Source organism: Sus scrofa, chromosome 16 (genome assembly GCF_054392235.1).
Source record: "Sus scrofa isolate SSC_HxYL_T2T_F1_AM1 chromosome 16, Sscrofa_HxYL_maternal_Yorkshire_Landrace_v2.0, whole genome shotgun sequence".
Lineage (NCBI taxonomy): Eukaryota > Metazoa > Chordata > Mammalia > Artiodactyla > Suidae > Sus > Sus scrofa.
Genome location: NC_139398.1, coordinates 45,418,344 through 45,439,476, shown reverse-complemented (window position 1 = coordinate 45,439,476; position 21,133 = coordinate 45,418,344). Strand labels below are relative to the sequence as shown.

Sequence of the window (21,133 nt, the reverse complement as noted above, 5' to 3'; positions counted from 1 at the left end):
TGTGATGCTGGAATTAGTTGTTGTTTTTTGTTTTTTTTTTTTTTTTTTTGTTCTTTTTGTTTTTTTTTAAACCATCATATGTCTTGTAATTGTATGAGATGACAGAACTGCTAGGATTAAATGGACTTAGACTTAAGACCAGTTTATTCTAAGTAAAAGTTTGATGTTTATTATCCCTACTGCTTGATTTCCTTTGTTTTTCCTCTTTAGGTCTCTTAATTTGATAGCATTACTATATGTCTTGTAATTGTATGAGATGACAGAACTGCTAGGATTAAATGGACTTAGACTTAAGACCAGTTTATTCTAAGTAAAAGTTTGATGTTTATTATCCCTACTGCTTGATTTCCTTTGTTTTTCCTCTTTAGGTCTCTTAATTTGATAGCATTACTCTAGATTCTCCAAAGGACCAGTGCAGATGATGGGTGGACAGTTAAGTCTCCTCCTCTAGATTTTTCTTCCTTCCAGTTTTATTGAGATATAATCAACATACAGCACTGTATAAGTTTAAGGCATATGGCATAATGGTTTGACTTATATACGTCATGAAATTATTACCACAATAAGTGAATATTCATCATCTCCTATAGATACAAAGTAAAAGAGAAATTTTATTTCCTTGATGATGAGGACTCCTGGGATTTACCCTCTTAACAACATTCATATGTAACACAGAGCAGTGTTAGATCTGTCATGGTGTAGTTACCTCCCTAGCTAGTACTTTTCTACTCTATAGCTGGCAGTTCGTACCTCTTGACCACTTTGCTCCATTCCCCCTCTCCTCACAGAGATATTTTTTGAGTATTCACCAGTGCTTGTGTTCTCTTTGATCCCCCAGGAAATTATGACTTTGAGGAAAAAGACCTGATCATTACTAAGATCCTTGTAACTCTAGCGGCTGTTTCTGGAGGCTGTCTTTGTTCTGTTCTTTGTTGTTGTTTTTTTTTTTTTTTTTGGATATTTTTCTTTTTTAAAATTAGACTTACAGTGTGGAGGCTGTCCTTGTTCTTCTTATTCGTGCCTTTGGCAGGGAGTTCCTTGAGGGCAGAGATAAGCCTTTCCCCTATTCAGTTCTTCTCAGCAAAATTACAGTTACTTAATAGTTGCTTAAATATAGTGGTGCCCAGGAATTCCCACTGTGGCTCAGTGGAAACAAATCTGACTACCATCCATGAGGACATGGGTTTGATCTCTGGCCTTGCTTAGTGGGTTGAGGATCTGGCATTGCCGTGAGCTGTGGTGTAGACCAGTGGCTACAGCTCCAATTAGACTCCTAGCCTGGGAACCTCCATGTGCCTCAAGTGCGGCCCTAAAAAGACCAAAAAAATTTGTGTGTATATATATATATATACAAATTTTATATATATATATATATATATATATATATATAGTGGTGCTCAAAGAAGGTTTGCTGGACAGTTAATCAAACACCAGATATCATGGTCGAGTTTCTCACTGGGCCCCAGGTATGATGATGTTCGGGGCACCACACCTGCTCCTAGGTTACACCCTATTGTCAATGTCCTGCCTTTCAGTACCTGTCAGGTGGGCCAACCAGTGAGGATGGACAGTAATTCTGTGGCATTTGGTATTTTGGAATCCAGGGGTGGTCTCTGAAGTTCTGTTTATTTGGAAGGAACCACATGCAATAACAACTTTTTTTTAACCCCTATGTCTTACCCTCCAGTGCCCTAGTTAATTTTTCTTGAAAGCAGATTAACACCTGTGTTCCAATTCCAGATCATGTTAGCGGGTGTATCTTGGGCACTCTGAACTGCAGTGTCCTTCTGATTGGGGGCGGGGGATGGGTGATTAAAGTGCATACCTCCCAGTGGAGTTGTGAGGATTCAGTGTGATAATCCTCCTAAAGGGCTTGGCAAATCCTTTACCCAGAATGAGGGCTCTTCACACCGTAGCAGTTGTGAGGATTTTTCAGGAGTGTGCCCTCAGGGGAGTTAGAAAAGTACAAGGGAATTGATGGGCAAGATGACCATCTGTGAATGACTCTCTATTTCTCCAGGTACTTCGCTGACGTATCTTGTGCAGACTACATGAATACATAGATTTTTGAATGTTAACCTAAATAATGAATCTAAGATAAAATGTTTGAAATCTCTGCTTTAATAATGATCTTTGATCCACAAATTATAAGGGGACTCTAGGTTTTAAGTCTTTCTGAGTTTTCAAATCGTTTTCTGTGTGTGCACTAAAGGATAAAAGGGCAGGAAACAAAGGAGCAAAACTTGACTTGAAACTTTACCATTATCAAAAATTTGGGGTGTGGACACTAACATTAGTTTCTAGGAAGACTAGGTATTGGGTAATTTGTCAGGGGTTTTAAGGAGGCCACAGTCTGGAGATAGTTTAATTGGCAAGGGGATAATGGAAATTCATGTTTAGGTAATGTAGGTATAAGAGCAATTCAAAGCAGTGTACATCTGCCAAAACTCTTAGCTCATTTATGACAGTTTAAGACTAAGTTCTCAGAAGAAGTGTTGAGAGAGGAAGAAAAGTGAAAGGCCTAACTCTTGAACACATGGGCAGTCCAGAATTTCTGCAAGTCTCCTGTGGGAATTACAGCGAGTAGAGTGGAGTCTGGCGTAGATAATAGTCGTGTGTGATTTGTTTTCCATCCTAAGTGCGCAGAGCTGTAAAGAGCAAAGTTCAGCCTTTAGTTTTTTTTTCTTTTCACCCTCCCTGTTACTAATATAATTATCACAGTAGGACATTCTGTGGTTTGGCTAGCATTTGACAAATACAGAGGTTGATTGACTTCTCAAAATGAAAATTGCGTGTATCAACAATATACCCCTTACCACTCAGCTTTCCAAAGTTGCTTAGGTGGTCGGTTCCAGATTTTTGGGTTTTACAGAACTGTAATATTAGAAACAAATAAACCCCTCTGGAGTGGGGTGTGTATGTATGTAAATGTGGAGCTTTATTTTGCCATTAGGGAAACAATGCTTATGGACTGTCACTGAGTTTATTTTCTAACAGGAAAGAATTTGACCCTTCCCCTCCCCACCTCAGAAGCAAGATTATAATCTTGGACGAAAATAGTCCTTTTACACTGAGTAACAGTAACTTTATGGGGGGAGAAACTATATTCTTATTTTTCTCAGTTCACTATAGATCACTGAAAACTCCCTTATTGGTCAGCAGCAGTCCACAAACCAGTTCTAGGACATTGATGGACCATAGCTGATGGTTGCAATTGTGCCTAAAAATTGCCATGATGACAATTATCTTCAAGAATCTTAATCAGTGTGATTGGGGGTAAGTAGCGTGTTGTTTGAATGTTATGGAGATGACTCCAAACATCGTTTCATAGAATTGATGGTGTGTAAATCATGGATATTTGCTTATATGTTCACCGTCTTTTTTATTACATCAGGAAAAGAGGAACCAGATACTGTTTTGTTTAACTTGTTCTTCAGGAAGAGAATAAAATCATGTTGAACAGCCAGTTATCCCGAGTCTGTCTGATGAATAAGAGTTGTGATGCTAGGAAATACTTGGAAGAGTCCTCCTCTAACACCTGCCTCTCCCCCCACCCTCTGCCTCACAATCATTTATCAAGTGCCTCTCATGTACATTCCACTCTAACAAAACCTCTCTCCAGCATCATTGGGAATGGCGATCTGTGTCCTTGAAGTTCATAAGCAACCAATTAGATGTTAAGCTTTAAACATTTTTATCACATATTTAATCTTTGCAAGTAGGGTATGCTGAAGAGAAAATAAACAATTATTATAGTTACTGTACTGTGGTGCAATGCTGGGGTAAGAAAAAAAAATGTAATACTTTGAAATGGGCAAAAAAGACTTGTGGTATCCTTTCAATGTGATGCTGTCATGTCTGGGGATTATTCGAGCTATAGGGCCAGAGTCTTTGTCTTTGACTAGACTGTTTTCTGCCTCTGTAGAACTAGAAGTCAACTTGTAGGAAATTGAAAGCAGTGCAAATAATTCTTGTCCATAGAAATGCAAATTAGTTATGTCCTGGGGAATGCAATTGACTAGTGTTTGCACATTCGTTTCAACATTCCTTTGCTATGTTAAAATTGTGGTTCTTTGTCTTCCCCTTTGAACTGCTTGTAACATCTTTTTTGGTTCTCTCATTAATTAATGAGTTAAATGGAATCTTTGAGACCTCGCTTATTTTATATCTCTATAAGAGCCATGATTTTACCTGTTCTGAAAAATTATTCTATGTAGGGATATCTTTAGGAGATTTTCCAGTAAGGCATGGCTGTTGTTTCAGTTTTCATGTGACCCTGTATACTGGTGTTCTTGCTAAAGTCCGGGGGTGTGTTCTTACTCATTGTTCAGACCCTTACTGTCAATAACCAGTGTTTGCTGTTGATTTTGAAGTGATAGGGTTTAGGGGAAAATATTAATTTATGAATCAGATGGGAGATCGCATTCTCTCCCCACTCCTGGTGTGCATCCCCCTTTTCTGACCTTGGACAAGTTTATTTAGCTCTGTGAGTCCAAGCTACCTCTTTTGTAAGCATGCAGACCGTCTATCAGAGTGCTGGGTACAGGCTGACACTTGCTTGGTAGACTCAATAAATTCATGTGTATTACCTTTTGGGCGGGGGGTATGGGTCCCTAATCTCCTTGTCTTTCACTTTCTTGGTTTTAATCTGTTGAGGCCTAAGAACCTACATAAGCTAATCTGTTAGAATTATATCTAAAACAATACAAACTATTTAGAATGGATAAGCAGTGGGGTTCTACTGTATAGCACAGGGAGCTATATCCAGACTCTTGGGATAGAACATGTATAAGAAAGGGAATGTATATATTTCTATGATTAGGTCACTTTGCTGTACAGCAGAAATTGGCACAACATTGTAAATTGACTATAATGAAAAAATTTAAAAGGAATTATATCTAAAATGTCATTAGATTGTGACTGAGAACCTTTGGAAATTTACTGTGAGTGAAGTACATAACTTACATGGTTGTTCAACTTTGGAATAGCTGCTTTGACTACTTAGATGCCCTTTTCCCCCTCGTATATTCTTGGCAGTGCATAACTAAGGCTGATGGTTAAGTAACCAGGAGAAGCTAGATGTTACTCTCTTGGGTTTTGAAATATTAATTTTTCATATCTGAAAATATAAGAAAACTTACAGTTGCTCTTGTTTGACATTACAGCTAATTTGTGTCCCCTGAGGTTTGTATGAATAAATGAGAGCTATGTGTATATTAAAAAAGCAGGAAGAGACGGGAAGAAGGATAAGTCTTATATGGGGGCAGGGGTTAGTGATTTGGGAGAGCAAGGTGGAGAAAACCTGGGATTGCTTGAAAGATGGTTGAGCAGAGTGTTCCCCCATGAGCTGAATGGCCGTGGAAAACAGGGAACCTTATGAAACCATGGTAGAGAATGGCACTTTTCACATGAACTTTTCCTGTCCTTGGAATGGAAAACTGCTGCTTCTCTACAACTTTTGTTGCATCTCTTTTTTTTGTTTTTGTCTTTTTACCTTTTCTAGAGCTGCTCCTGCAGCATAGGGAGGTTCCCAGGCTAAGGGTCTAATTGGAGCCTCCGGCCTAAGCTACAGCCACAGCAACGTGGGTTCCGAGCTCCATCTGCGACCTACACTACAGCTCACGGCAACGCCCGGATCCTTAACCCGCTGAGCAAGGCCAGGCATCGAACCCGAAACCTCATGGTTCCTAGTTGGATATATTAACCCTGAACCACGACGGGAACTCCTGTTGCATCATTTTTTAAATCAGAAATATTTTAAGCTTTTTTTTTGTGTTAACTTCCATTCATGAAAGTTGATGTTCCCTATATTAATTTGACCTATGGGGAGGAACCCCCAAATAGAACAACCTTCCTTGTAAATACTTCAAGGACAATTACACTGAAATGGTCTTCGGGGGAGTTCCTGCTGTGGCACAGTGGGTTAAGGATCTGGGGTTGCCGCAGCTGTAGTTTGGATTTGGTCCCTGGCCAAGTAACTTCCATATGCTGCAGATGTGGCCAAAAAAAGAAAAAAGGAAAAGAAATGGTCTTTTCTATAATTTAAAAGAACTGGATCGTTACTATTTTTCAGCATCTCACTTGTATTAGCTTTCCATTGCTGCTGTAACAGATCACTGCACACTTAGTGGCTTAAAGCAACATACAGTGAGTATAGTTTTGGAGGTTAGAAATCCAAAAGGCATCTCACCAGAGTAAAATCCAGGTGTGAGCAGGGCTGCATTCCTCTATAGAGTAGAGGCTCTAGGGGAGAATCAGTTGTGTAGCCTTTTCCAGCATCTGGAGGTGGCCTGAGTTGCTTGAGTTCTTGACTCCTTTTCATCTTCAGAGCCAACAATCACCGGTCACTCTCTCTCACAGTGCCGTCTCTGATTCTCAACTCTTCTGCCTCCTTGTCCCCTGTTTAATGCAGTGATTACTTGGGCTCCACCTGGATGAATCCAGCACAGCTGATTAACAACCTTAATTCCTCCTTCTCCATGTAACATAACTTGTACAAGTTAGAGAGGTTAGGAGGTAAATCATTTTGGGGAAAGCCATCATCAGTCTTCCTCACCATGCCATGGACTCGCATAAATAGTTTTTCTGCCTTGATTCTTCTGTACTATGGTAGCATGCTTCTCTGTTGTACCTGCCTAAAGCATCAGTTAAACATTAAAACTTTAAAGGAGATGGGAGTCATATCAACTTTATAATTCATTTATACCATATATCCTATAGCTGGTACCCATGCTTTGGAGTGTGAGGGAATTGCTTCTTGCTTTGAATTTCTCACCAGTCACCTATCTTGCTCACTTGGTTTTAATCCATGTGGGTGCGTGATTTAAAATGTTTGGCTTGAAGTTTTTTGTTTGTTTGGGTTTTTTGGTTTGTTTGGTTGGTTTTTGGCTGCGCTCAAGGCATGAGGAAGTTCTGGGGCCAGGGATCAAAGCTGCACTGTAGCAGTGACATCAGATCCCTAACCTGCTAGCCACTAGGGAACTCCTTCAATAATTTAAAGGAGTCCCAGTTACTAAAATCAGAAGGTTGGGAAGATGGTCTGATGTGACATTGGATGACCTCAGACTCTGAAAGCACAAAAGCTTGCTTTTTCCGTGGAGAGGTGTTGAGTTAGAAAGAAGAAGGTCAAACTGATTCATTCGAAAGACTAAAGCTAGATTCTGGTATTCTCTTTGGTAAGCCACAGATGGGAACTAAAGATGAAATCAAGGAAAGCTGTTGAGGTGATGAGACTCATTCAACCTTTATTTGGCTGCCTTTGAATCTGAGGCATTTGAGTGGAGACAAAGGGCGTAGGTGCTGTGCATCTCACGATCCGTCGCAACTGAAGTGCAAAGTAAAAAATGGTGGCATAAATCTGATGTGTTGGAAAGCTTGGATTTTTGTTGTTATATGTGATATTTGAATAAATGTACCCCGTGAGAAGAATCACTGCAGAGGTCTAACTGTGGTTCGCTTTTTTTAGTTGTTCGTATGACCTGTCTGTGAGAGTGTGGAATAAAAAGTTTGTCCTCAGCAGTTGAAGTGATTCTTGGAAATGGAAATGTATTTTCTATGGCACCTAAGCAACTCTGTATTTCTGCTCAGTTAATACCATAAACGGGATGTGAGGACAGGGCAGCTCTGACCTCTCCCCAACCCTGGTACAGGAAACCCTTTTCGGTTGTATTGTATCAGCTGCTTTTGGGGAAGATTTTTCTCTAGCCTGCCTTGTGTAATTTTGAGCACCCTAAATTGGTTTGTAAACACTTGTTTCTATAGCCTGTTTCTTGAGGCAAGTCATGGCGTAAGTCTTCCCTTTTAGGGTTTTCATGTCTTGGCTGTCTCTCAAAGCTCAGGGTGAGCAAATTTGGATGGCGTGCCTCTGATGAGGACTTGTCATTTTGATACACCATTATGTTCCGTGTATTCTAAGCCTTTTAAAATATCTGAATGTTTTAAATAAGTGAATGAGCTGCTGCTGTTTGGACTTGCATTACCCCCGCCGCCCCAACATTGAAGTACTGACTGAATCCTGTTGGTACAAAACATCCAGACCTTTTTCAGGGACTGCTCTAGACGGATCTCTTGTAAGAAATGTAGGCAGGTAAAAGGATTAGTTTTAATTATGTTCGGAGCTAGTGTGATCATGAAGCGGGGCAACCCCTCCCGTTCAGGGGCTTTTCTGTGACACCGGCCTGAAGACATTTACCCGAGAGGCCTTTGAAAAAAGAGCAGTCATTTTAAATTTCTTCCCTTGGCATTCGTGACATGTTTCTCATTACCTGGAAAACACCCAGGCAAGTTCGTGCTGCCTTTTCACGATGAACTGGCAGATTAATATTTCCTCTCCTTTTCCTTCTGTCTTACACTTCCAACTCATGCTTCTTCTGTCAGCACAGTGTCAGAGTGGTCTTTCTGAGGGAGACAAAGATGAGATCCAACTGAGCTGCATTGACACAGGGAGAAGAAGGAATTCGTCACCTACGCAGGGATCTGCTGAGGACCTGGGAATGATCTGCCCTAGTTATTTCTTCGGTTTGCAACTCCCTGGGGCACAAACCACATTGAGTTATTGGGGAATGGGATGGGGTGAGACCCCGATGTGATAATTGGCAGTTCTGTGCTTTTTTATTTCCATTTTCTATAATTAAAAACAAAACTGTTCATAAAAAGAAATTTTGGAAATCTTTTAGAGAACTTATGTATTGCAATGCTAGGCTGGCAGCATGGTAATCACCTGCTCTATTTTGTTGATGTAGACTCAGAGCGGGATTTCCTATGATTTCAAAAGAATGTTAACCTCTTCCCCTTTGGAGTTCAAGCTGTATCATTTTAATAATTAAAGCTTGTTTACCTGATTAAGGGATATAGGCCTGAGGGAGAAATATGGTCTGAGATACTTTAACCTTTGACCCGAGTACTGCTTGAATTTTTATTGCCAAAGATTGCTTCTGAAAAGGAGTTATGAAAATGTCCCCTTATTTTTTTTGTTTTTTAAATTTTATTGAAGTATGGTTAATTTACAATGTTGTAATAATTGCTGCTGTACAACAGAGTGATTCAGTTATACATGTACACACATCTATTCTTTCTCAAATTCTTTTCCTGTATAGATTATCAGAGAACTTTGGGTAGAGTTGCCTGTGCTATACAGCAGGTCCCTGTTGGCCAGTCATTCTAGATACGCAGGGTGCATGTGCCAATCCCACTCCTTACTGCATCCCTTCCTCCCCATGTGTCCCCTTTTTTGAAGATTAAAATTTAAACCATAAATAGATTATTTATTTATTTATTTATTTATTGGTCTTTTTGGGGCCACACCCGAGGCATATGGAGGTTTCCAGGCTAGGAGTCGAATCGCAGCTACAGCCACAGCAACACTAGATCCGAGCTGCATCTGCGACCTACACCACGGCTCACAGCAACACCGGATCCTTAACCCACTGAGTGAGGCCAGGGATTGAACCTGCGTCCTTCTGGGTGCTAGTCAGGTTCGTTTCCGCTGAGCCACGACAGGAACCCCTATAAAATATTTTTAAATTGAACAGGGATGAGTTCAAATGTAAAAGCAGGAACTGAGTTCTTTCAAATATGTACCCAGATACAGATGTTAGTCTTGGGACCAACCAAAATGCCCTCACATTTTAACTTTGACAAGTTGTGTACCACGTGCTAACGTCTCTTGGGCTGTTGTGGTGTGCTCCACACTCCAAATCTGCTCTAAGTTTTTTAATGAACTCTGCTTAAACAAATACTTTTGGATCATATGAAAGTGCAGAGTATCCTATGACCTAAGATTTCAGTTTTCGAACAAAAACGTCACCTTAGCCAGTGGGGCTGTTGAAAGGGAGCTGCATCAAGATAAGGGCTGAGATGTCATGGTTTGGGGTCTTCTCTGGGCAGGTGATTAGGCTTTGCCTCAAAGGTATATAACATTTTGTTCTTGCTGTTGAAATATGTTCAAACAATTTGCATTCTGCTAATACACTTCAGTCTGATGTGTCTTAAGTTAAAAAAAATAATAAAACAGCAGAGAACCAATAACACCATCAATATTAAAAGAAGTGCCAGTCTTACAAGTCACAAAGAGGTGAAACCAGCACATCTGTTTCCCTCAAATATTCACCCATCACCTGGAGCAGGTGTTTTTACTGCTTGAGAATCAGTGTATCTTCACTGGAGTATTCTTTGGCGTTGCAGGTTTTCATCCTTTATTGTAAAGTTCACATGAGTGAAAATACAGCAGGACTGATTTTGATTTCCTTTTCTCCTTCCATTCTGTGTTTCAAGGAGGTAACTCATAACTCTGACATAAACAGCTGTTCCCATTTCTGTTAAGGTTCTGTTTCAATCGGATATATGTAAATCCTTCATAAATTATAATGCAATATATCTCACTGTAGCTGTTACATAATTTTATATTTTAATAGAGAGTAATGAAGAAAAAGCATGACTGTATAAATACCAATATTAACAACCAGAAGTTTGTGTTTTCTGTTTTACTTACGCCAAGAACAGAAATCTTAATAAAGTAAGTTTGAAGTATCATGACATAATAATAGCTACAGTAATACTTGCTCTTTTTCAGGCTGCTGTAACAAAGTAGTAGACTGGGTGGCTTAAACAGTAGATATTTATTTTTCGTAGTTCTGGAGGCTGGGAAGTTCAGGATGAAGGTATGGTGGATTCAGGGTCTTGTGAGGGCCTGGTTCCTAGTTCACAGACAGCCTTGTCGTGTTGCTGGGTCCTCACGTGGTGGGTGTGACAAGGGAGTTCCCTGGCATCCTTGCTTTTTTTTTTTTTTAAGGTGGCACATGGAAGTTCCCAGGCTAGGGGTCGAATCGGAGCCACAGCTGCTGGCCTCCCCCACAGCCACAGCAATGAGGGATCTGAGCCACATCTGCGACCTATACCACAGCTCATGGCAACACCAGATCCTTAACCCACTGAGCCAGGCCAGGGATGGAACCTGCATCCTAGTAAAATTCGTTAACCTCTGAGTCACAAAGGGAACTCCTGGCGTCTTTTACAAGGGCACTAATCCCATTTTTGAGGTCTCTACCCTTGACCTAATTAGCTCCCCAAGGCCCCACTTTGTAATACTAATACATGGGAACTCAACATTGCAACATCAGAATGGGGGGGGAGGGGGCATAAACATTGATCCCATAACAGTAATAATTAGCACTTACTGCTTGATTGCCAGCATCATGGTCTAAGAACTTTATATTACAACCAATTTATTTTTGACAGCAACTACACTATTGTCACATTATTGAGGTAACCTCTCTGAGATTCAGTTTTCCTACGTGATTTGGCAAAGGTGGCTTAGCTAGTAAGCGGTAGAGCTGGGACTCAAACTCAGAATAGAAGTCTGGCTCCAGAGTTTGAGCTCGCAACTTCTAAATAGGGGGAAAAACTCTAGTCCATGTTTCTCCTGTCTGCCACCAAGCAAACCTGTGATCTTTTTTTATTAATGTGATTCAGTATCTTGGGGCTTCAGCATTTTCATCTGTAAAGTAAACAGTTCTGGATTCTATAAGATAATCTTTAAGGCCTTTTGTAGCTCTAAAAGTCTAAATTCAACACAGTTTAAAACTGACCGTGTATCAGCCACCAGTTGGAGACTAGTTAGGTAAATTTGGCGATGGTCACACAGTGAAATTCTACGCTGACATTAAAAGGAATCAGAACCCTGTTAGGACACAGAGGATTGTCTATAAATCAGAAAAAAATGATGAGGTAGTTGTATAACTATGCAGACAGTCATCCCATTTAAAAAAAAATGCATATAAACTAGTATATACATAAAGTTGAACTGAACACCAATAATCTTTAGGAGGTTAGAATATAGAGGGACTTACACTTTGTCCTTCATACATTTGACTGATGAAATTATTTGCAAGGATTACTTTAAACACCAGAGAAAATAGAGAAGAAAATCAAATTAAGTATATATCTATGTGTGTCTATAACTGGACTAGAGATAACAGAAGCTTTCCTGAAATATCAGGGGTTGGGCCAACTTTTAAATTAACGAGGGTAGAAAATTATTTCCTTTTCCAGCCTGCGAAATAATTATATGGCCTCCAGTTGTTTTTGTAGCTATTTAAATCATCATCATATGTTGTATCTCTTTAAAATTCTTATGTTAGCTCTTTGCATGATTCCTTATGAATAAAAACAAGGTAAAGATTGAGTTCATTTTATTGTATATTTTCTTTGTCTAAATACAGGATTTTATTTACCCTTTCTGCTGAAAATGACCCTCTCTGGAATCTTGCTGCCCAGGTATTAACTGCACAGGTTGTTTGATTTTGAGAAGAATACTCCAATTTTGAGGAGCAGGGCTTGTTATAAGGAGTGCACAGAAGCATTCAAGCAGTGTTGTCTTTCTTTTTTCTCATATAAATAGAATAATTCAGACAACATGTGATTTCATTCTTAGGCCCAGAGAGCCGTCAACATGGAAACAAATGTATCTCATTTAAAACTGTATTTTTTAAAAATGAACATCTCTGCATCTTTTTTTCAGGATGCCTTTTAAATTCTAATACAGGGAATATCTTTTTCAGATCTTTCTGAAACACGTAAGTGAATTATTGATTAGAATATGGGTAACCGAATAGAGAACCTATCTCAAAAAATGAGACCAAAATGTTTATTTTCCATTAATCTGGTCTAATCTTGATTCTGAACTATTTAAATGTATCTCTTCAGTTTGCTTGAGACCAGCCACAACTGCTTTTTATCTGTTGATTTACACATTTCACAAACATACTGTGTGTCAGACATCATGCTGTAAAGTTGAATAAAGAATGACTTAAAGTTAAGCCATATATGTAGTGGGGAGCCGGGGAGACAATCAGTATACATTTTGGCTCTGATTCAATGGAGTAAGTAGAACATTAGCAACATGAACTAAATACTGTGAGAGTCTGTGATGTGAGTCTAGACAGGGCAGGAGGATTTAGTGTTAGTGGAACTTGAGCCTTGAAAATTGAGAATGATACTGCCTCTTGAACAAAAAGAGGGTGGATTTACTTTGTGAGTAAATAAACCAGCTGGGTCTCCATAGCATTTGACCCACTTGTAGAGACTGGTACACCCTACTCTGTGTGACACACCCCAGTCTCAAGACCCAGCCCTTTGGGATTCTAAACAGCTTGACTAGATGTCCTCTTGGGAAGTTTGTTCAGCTAAAAGAAATAGCTTCTGTGGAATGCGCTAGATAAAAGATGATTCCGTTGGTGTGTATGGTGGATCAGATATGCTAAAATAGATTCTTTCCAGGTTTTGGCCTTTCAGATAGTGTTTATAAATATCATTGCTTAAAAGTACAAAACCATGTAAAGTCATTCTGTTTTCTGTTACCTACCCCTTCTTCTCACTTTGCCAGAAAGGTATGTAGAAGGTATATAGTGCTTTTTTTCCCCCCCAGGTCAAAGATTTGTATTAGGATGAGATTAGAGATTTTTTATTTTAGGTGGCTGGAAAGTACATCCAGCTGAAAACCATCAACCATCTAGGCTACATGCTTCATTTGAGTTGTATTTCTGGATGCAACTCAAGTATGACAACTGTGAGTTTCATAACTTTCTCTAACTTGATTCAAAAACATTTCGGGGCCAGAATAGTTCTTGAGGTCTTTTCTCTCCTGGTAAGGTCCTGTGGAGGTTATCAAGGTTGAGATTGTGTTGCTGGATCTCAGAAAATTGCAGGAGACATGAGGAGCCGAGAGTGTTAAGCTTGCACTATCACTTAGCCTTGCCAATGTTCTTCCAGGGTGACGTAGAGCCACTTGTTACTCAAGATGAACACGCCGTTGGGTCCAGGTCTCTGCTGTTAGCAATGCTCAGGTTCTTTCACTGGACTTCTGGTGTTTAGACAATGTAGAGTAAGTTCTGAAGGGGAAGTAGGTTGTTCAAGAAGGTTAAGTGAACAAGGAGGGAAAGCACTAGTCAGAGGGAATAATCCCAGTGAGTGGCAGCTGGGACAACCAGAGCCTCCCGGGGACACTCACATCCAGATGGTACTTTCTATTTTGGGCTCTTTTTATTATCTTCCAAATAATAAATGTGGTGTTATTATCATCTGTAATAGCTCAGCTCCAAAGTATCCAGTTTGTCTTTTTTAAAAAAAATTCAGTCATGGTTATTAAATTGAGAAAATTGGTTTGTTAAACATAAATCTGAGTAATTTATAAAAGGGCCACATGAGCTCCTTGAATCAACAGAAAATCTGATCGAGCACCCGTGATGTTCTAGGTACAGTATTTACATTGAAGTAGTCATGCTTCTTCCGAGAAATATTGGCTTTATTATAAAACGATAGGTATGGAGTTTATGTATGCATAAGATACTATATTGAAATATTGATAGCTATTTTACGAAGAGAGTAGAACTATTTAAGAAGTAGAATCTACACAAATAGGGGGCCTTTATGAATTGTAGGCAGTGCGAGAGAGAAAGAATTGAGGATGTTAAGAGGTTTTTTAGCTCTGAATGATGGGTTGGATGATAACATTTACTAAAGTGGGAACTATAGGAAGGAGGGACAGATGGGTGGGAGGGTTGGCAGTGAACTTGGGTTTTTGTTAGTGAGTACCTCAGAGATACCTAGGGTATAGATGTCTACAAGAAGTGCAGACACACCGGTTGGGTTCTCCAGAAAGCGGACGAAGCTGGACGTGGGATTGAGAAATGAATACAGTCGAAGCAATGGGAATGGAGGCACGGCCGAGGGGAAATGTGTCAAGTGAAGAGGTTGTCGGACATAAGTAGGTACCCTGGATTTCCATCTCCACCACTCCTTTACAATTGTGCTTGCCAGGATTACCAGCATCCTCTGCGTTTCCCAAAACAGTGGTTATCTGTGTGATCTGATCTTACGTAACTACTTAGTAACTACTTAAAAGCGTTTATCTTAGTTGATGACCTCTTCCCTCTAGAAATACTTAACTTTTTCTTGATTTCCATTATATTATGTTTCCTAGTTTTTTCTGCACTAGACTGGTTGGTTTCTCCTTTTGTGCCCAACTTCAAAGGTTGGACGACTCTGGAACTCTGCCTAGCCTCCCTCCCGCCTCCCATCACTGGTGTGAACTTGGTTTTGTAATTCTAGAGTAAGGCCGAACTTGGTGAGAGTAAGATAAAAGTATAAGATGTGCCAAAACCAATAGGATGTGATTTTAAAGAATATGTGTTTTTTTTTTTTTCCATTCAAGAAAAGGATGGCTAGAATATAGAATTTCATTAACCTCAATCTGATGAGAGGTTAGGAAGTAATCCAGTACAGTTGTGAAGGGTCTGTGGAAGTCATGCAACAAATTAATTGGAGAGTATTTATAGGGTGTGTACTTTGTGCCAGGCCATGTTCTAGGAGCTGCATCAGTTACAAAAATCTGCATCAGTCAAAAACCTGCAGAGATTCCTGCCCCCATGAGATTTGCATTCCTTGTGAGGGGAGATAGACAGTAAACCAGTACATGAGTCAATTATTGAACAGCTAAGAAGACAATCCTTGCTGTTGAAAGATAAAGCACATAAGGAGGATAAGGAATGTCATGAGGAAGGGAGGGAGGATGTGTTTTTAAAATAAAGTGATCAGGATAAGTCTCACTGAAAAGATGACCTGTGAGCAAACACACAAACAAGGTACAGGAGTGACTGCAAGTCTAGATATTTCTAGGCAGAGGAAACGCCAAGTGCAAAGACTCTGAAGTAGAACCCTAGCATGGTTCCGGAATGGCAAGGAGGCCAGTTTGCCTGGAGCGACTGACTGCAGGAGGGAATCAGAGTGGATGTTGTCATAGAAACAGTTGGGGGTTAGGGGTGGGAGAGAGAGAGGTGGTAGCAGATTTTATAGGACCTTGTGGTCTGTTACACGGGCTTTGATTTTTATCCTGAGTGAGTTGGGCTGGCCTTTGGAGGACTTTGAATGGAAAATAGATGTGATCTGACACAATTTAACAGGATCATTCTGGCTACTGTGTTGTAAATAGACTATAGGGAGGTTAGAGAGGAAGCGGGGAACCGGTGGTGAGACCGTTGAAGTAACTCAGGCAGGAGATGATAGTTGCTTAGATGGAATGGGAAGGATAGAGGTGTCAAGAAGTAGTTGGATTCTGGATGTGTTTTGAAACTATTGCTGACAGTTTTTCTGATGGATCAGACGTGTGGTTTAAGAGAAAAAGAGGGGTTTTGGCCTGATCGACTGAAAAAAATAAATGGACTTGCTGTGAACTAAGAGGAGGAAACAGTTGGGGGGTTGAGTTATGAGTTCTGTTTTGCATAGGTTAAGTTCAAGATGCTGATGCAGTATCCAGGAGGAGGTATGTGGGGTAGGCACTTGCATATATGAGTTTAGAAATCCATGGTACAAATAAAATTTGGGAGTTGAAAGCATCTAGAGAGATTTGAAAGCATGAGATTGGATGTGAACTTCAACAAGGAAGTGAGTATACACAGAAGAGAAGCTTTAAGTCATCCCCAGGTATGCTGATGATAAGAGGTTGATGAGATTAAGAAGCTGACAACTCCCTTCTCACTGAAAAAATCCAAAAGTGGATGGTGCCCGAAAGAGCCTTTTAAGGAGGAGGTATTGATAATCGTCTTGACTGAAAGGACCTGTAAGACAAGAGCTGAGAGTTGACCTTTGGAACCAGTAATGTGGACATTGTTGATGCCCTTGAAAAGAAGAGAGCCTGTTCGGAGTGGGTTCAGGGGAGAAAGAAAGGAAAGGGGAAATAGAGATGGTACTTTCAAAGAGATTTGCTCTAAAAGAAAGCTGGAAAACAGAGGAAGTGGGGCCAGGAGAGAGTCTTTCCTTCCTTCCCTCTCTTTTCTCCTCCCCTCTTCCTATCCCCCCACTCCTTCCATCCTCCTTTCCCCAGATTGGGAGAAGTGGCACCTAATGTATTCTGGCGGGAATCACGCAATTGTGAGGGAGAAATTAGGTGCAGGAGGGAGAGGAGAGGGACTGCAGGAGGGAACAGAATCTGGTGGTAGGACTAGTTTTTGAGGGAGCAAGACAGTTCACCTCCAATCTGGCTGTAATGCACTTTCAGAGCTAGGAGACATGCAAAATCGAACAAATTCATGAAATAATTTAGGTACCACCTAGGTGAGTGTTGCTGATCCAAGTCTTAGGGAAGAATTAGATAATATAAAGTTGAATCTGGGGTACATGCCCTTTGACAAACTATTTTTAAAGCATGGCATTTCCATTGTACATTGTGACTTGGAAAAAATTCTCTCCATGACTGATCAATATATTAGGGAGGAATCCAAATCATGGCTTCCTGTCAAAAGTCTTTGGTTGAAATTTAGAATTGTGTATGGAAATGAAGTAAATCAAACTCACATTATTGATGTTTTTGTGGTAGATTTAAAATGACATTTTTTTGATTAGAATATGTGTATCTGTAATCACAGTTTGATTGTGATTCCAATTTGAAATATCAAATTGAATAGTTGGTTTAGATTTCTGATCTTAAGTATAAATGTTTTTGTAATCAGAAGTGGAATGTTTGGGGAACTGAAGGTCTACCAGGTTTTGTGTTTAATTTATTGGAGCTGTAAGAATTTAGTACTTGGAAACATTTTGCGTGTCAGGCAATTGAAATGTTTGAAAAAGAAATTGAGTATATTAAGTTGAGAAATACAAGTTAAAATTTTAAGGAGAGTTTAAGTTTGTTAATGGAGCCAACTATAATCGAAGTCCCTGAAAAGTGATTGCTGTGATTTACTAGGTTTATAACAATAATATTAGAATTTTAAGACAAATGCAAAAGCATAGGGAACAACACAAAATTCTTATATTTCTAGCTTTAATAATTTGAACGTTAATTTGTGAAAGAGAAGAAGTACAGAATCATTTCTACACAAGAATGCCAAAAAGCTTACTCTCTTCTCTATGGCAGACTCCCTAGGTGACCTCATCGATGGCTTTAGAAGCTGTCCACTGATTTTCACATTTGTTTCTTCAACAGTGACTTCGTTTCAGAATCCTAGACTCCATTATCCATCTGCATATTCGACATTATCATATGAGTGTCTAATGGCATCTCAGTCAGAACTAAAACCAAATTATTAATTGATTTTCTCATCCTACTACTCCCAAACCTTAATCCTGTAATTGTTAAAGCTGAAAACCTAGGTGTCATCCTTGAGTCCCCTTCATTGGCGTCACTAAGAGGGCTCTGTCAGCGGACGTCCTGCCAGGAAACCGATGGGTATTTAAATTGGGTAATTTGTAGAGAGTTAACTAATGGGACAATTGACAAAGGTATGGACAGGGTGTGAGGAAATCACCCCCGGTCCCATACGGACAAAAGAGCCTTTATGAGAACCCAGTGGCAGAGAGGACTGACGGGGTGGAAGGCTGCTGGAGCTGTGACTTTTGGGGACATACGACCTGCCCTCATGCAAGGAGGGAGCTGGGGAAGTGAAGACCGAGTTTTGTTCGTCTCTCATCTCTTGCTGGTGCCTTCGTTTCTACTGAATTTGACTGGAACCAGAGGCATAAGTGCCTACTGATGCAGTCAGAGAGGTCGCCTCCGTGCACAATGAGCTTGGTGAGGATGGGGATGTGGCAAGACACCCAGCACAAAGGCTAGTGAAGCCCACACTATGTTATTTCTAGAACATGCCTTCAATAGGGTTGTTTTTTGTTTCTCATGTATCTTCTGCATTGTTGATTCTTTTCGTATTAAAGATTATCTTTTAACTGTATTTTTCTTGATAGTTAATGGCCCTGTTTCTGTTTCTAGTTTGCATTTATTGTTTGTTTATTTTTAAAGTAATGATGCCCCAGCCATACATTAGAGTTCTCTTGAAATCCTCTCCTAGCTAGGCAGAGGTCTTAGGTTAGCCAGACCTGTTAATTAATATGCTTTTTATAGCCAAATAATTTGAGTATTAAGTTGTTAGAAATTGTGTTAAAATTGAGGAGTGAACATATTCAAAATGTAAACAATTGCTGGTAGTACTTGGCATGTTAATATTGTGTACTTGAGTTTATAAATCTTTAATTTTTCTTTTTGCAATCTCATTTTGAAGTACCACAGATACTGGGGCTTTTACACTTTAAATATAGTCAACATACAACATTAGTTTCAGGTGTGCAACATGATTGGACATGGGTGTGCACTGATTCTTGGGGCTCTCAATGAAAGAGTTACAGAAAGTTCTCCAGCTGAGATTCAGGCTCATATTTAAGTTGGCAGTTGAACTGCTGCTGAGGCCATATCCTGTGTCAAGCCAAAGATTATCACACTACTTAGTGCTACCCTAGGATCTCTCCTTTAAGCTCACCTTACATTTTCATCAGTCTTTCAAAGCTTAAAATACCTACCTTAACCTACATGGGGTGTGATTTAGAGAATATCTCTTGCCTTTATTGGATGAAATTTTATTTGATAGCTTTTTATTATCGCCTTTATTCTCTTATTTCTTTCAACGAAGAACTAGTTTTGGCTTGTAAACACAAACTTAATAAAACATAAGACGTAATATGAGATTTAATGTTGTGTAATGTATTGTTTAAAAAATCTCATGTTCTGAGATTCCGTATCTTTTATCCTTCTTTGAGGGTGCAGAGAGATTTGCAAATTGTAAAGAAACTGTTATTATGGAAACATCAGTGGCATTGGAGAGAGAGCTGTGGTTTTAATCGTATAGTTTGCTTTGAAGAGTATTGTGTGTTAAGTCTCAAGGCAGTTTTTTATTCTATACCCCTCTGCCCCCAGACTACAGGACAAGGATGTCTTATTTTAATATATGCAGAATTCATTAGGGCCGTCATTCTTTGTTTCAGGTTTTTACGCAACAGAGAATACTTGCATTTTTCTCGTGATACCTTATTCCCCTTGCATGGTTCCCAAATGAGCTCTGATCTTCTGAAATACATTTTAGGTACTCTTTTGGTGATGAATATTTTATCTCTGCCTACACTGTCTCTAATTTGTCCATGAACAATTCCCTTGAGGACCTTTATATCCACTGTTGCTGTAATTATAAAATCGATTGTAACACTCAAGTCAAAGAGTCATGCTCATATGCCCTTTCTTTCTTGAGAAGCTGTGGCAGAGATGGTCTTTTCAGGTGGAGTCAGAATTCCTTGGATAAACATCAGAAAATATTCTCATAGAATCAACAAATAAATGAGACATAATGTCCTATTTTTAAACAATGCCTTTATCTAATCCTTCCCCTTCCAACCTCATTCCCCCTACTGTTTTTTTTTTTTTTTTTTGTCTTTTATTTTTTAACATGCTGGTTTATTGTAAGCCTTCAGATTTTATTTTTTAGGGAAAGCTAAAAATTTGTTAACAAAATATAAAAAATCATTGTCTTTGAATTTTGAATTTGTTAACAAAATATAAAAAATCATTGTCTTTGGCTAACCATAAATAAGATGGCTCTGGTTTTTTGGTTTTGGTTTTTCTATGTGTTCCTGATGAGTAGTTTTTTTTGTTACAGTTGCTGCACAATTACAATGTGATTTGCAAATTAGAAAAGAGAGATTTGAGGGATTATACATGACTTAGATAAACATGTAGAAAATCGGTGGTCTGATGAAAGGAAAAAAAAAAAAAGAAAAAAAAAAAGCCCAGTCATGTATCCTTAGGGGGTTTATATCTATGTATCTAGTGACAAGCAATAGCACAGACTACCTGATTGAGTTTTTGTTCTTAATTAACAAAAGCTAGGTGCTACACACTCGTCCAAGTATGTCCTGTCCCATTTTCCTCCTACAAGATAACTAAAGTTGAAAGGAAAGCAAGAACATGCAAGTTTGGACATAAAGCCATCAGGCATCAGCTTCCCACACAGCCAGCCAGCCTCCATCTTCTTACATGTAACAATTTGTTGGTAGAAGTGTGGAAGGAAAAATGAGAATGCATATGGAATAGGAGAGCTGAGTATTAAATAACTGAGAGGGGAAAGCATTTTGCTCAGAAAAATCCAGGCTTAGATTTTTCTACTAGCATTCATCTTGCCCTCTGCCCTAGACTCTGACATATTCCATCCAAATAAGTCCATGGAATTGGAAGATGAACAAATACTCTATTTTATGTCTTTAAATTGTAATAATAGTCTGTCTGCTGCACCAAAGAGCAACATGTACAGTTGATACTGTTTTTTAC

General features: G+C 39.4%; 1 protein-coding gene and 1 long non-coding RNA gene across 4 annotated transcripts in view; both read left to right on the top strand.

Moving 5' to 3' along the window:
- The window catches only part of ARL15 (ADP ribosylation factor like GTPase 15), a 442,112-nt gene that overhangs the window by 120,989 nt on the left and 299,990 nt on the right, over window positions 1–21,133 (top strand). The gene's annotated exons all lie outside the window — the stretch shown is intronic.
- On the top strand, window positions 928–5,224 carry LOC146395550 (uncharacterized). The gene is made up of 2 exons (XR_014831341.1): window positions 928–1,330; window positions 1,420–5,224. It is a non-coding gene; the product is annotated as an uncharacterized LOC146395550 (long non-coding RNA).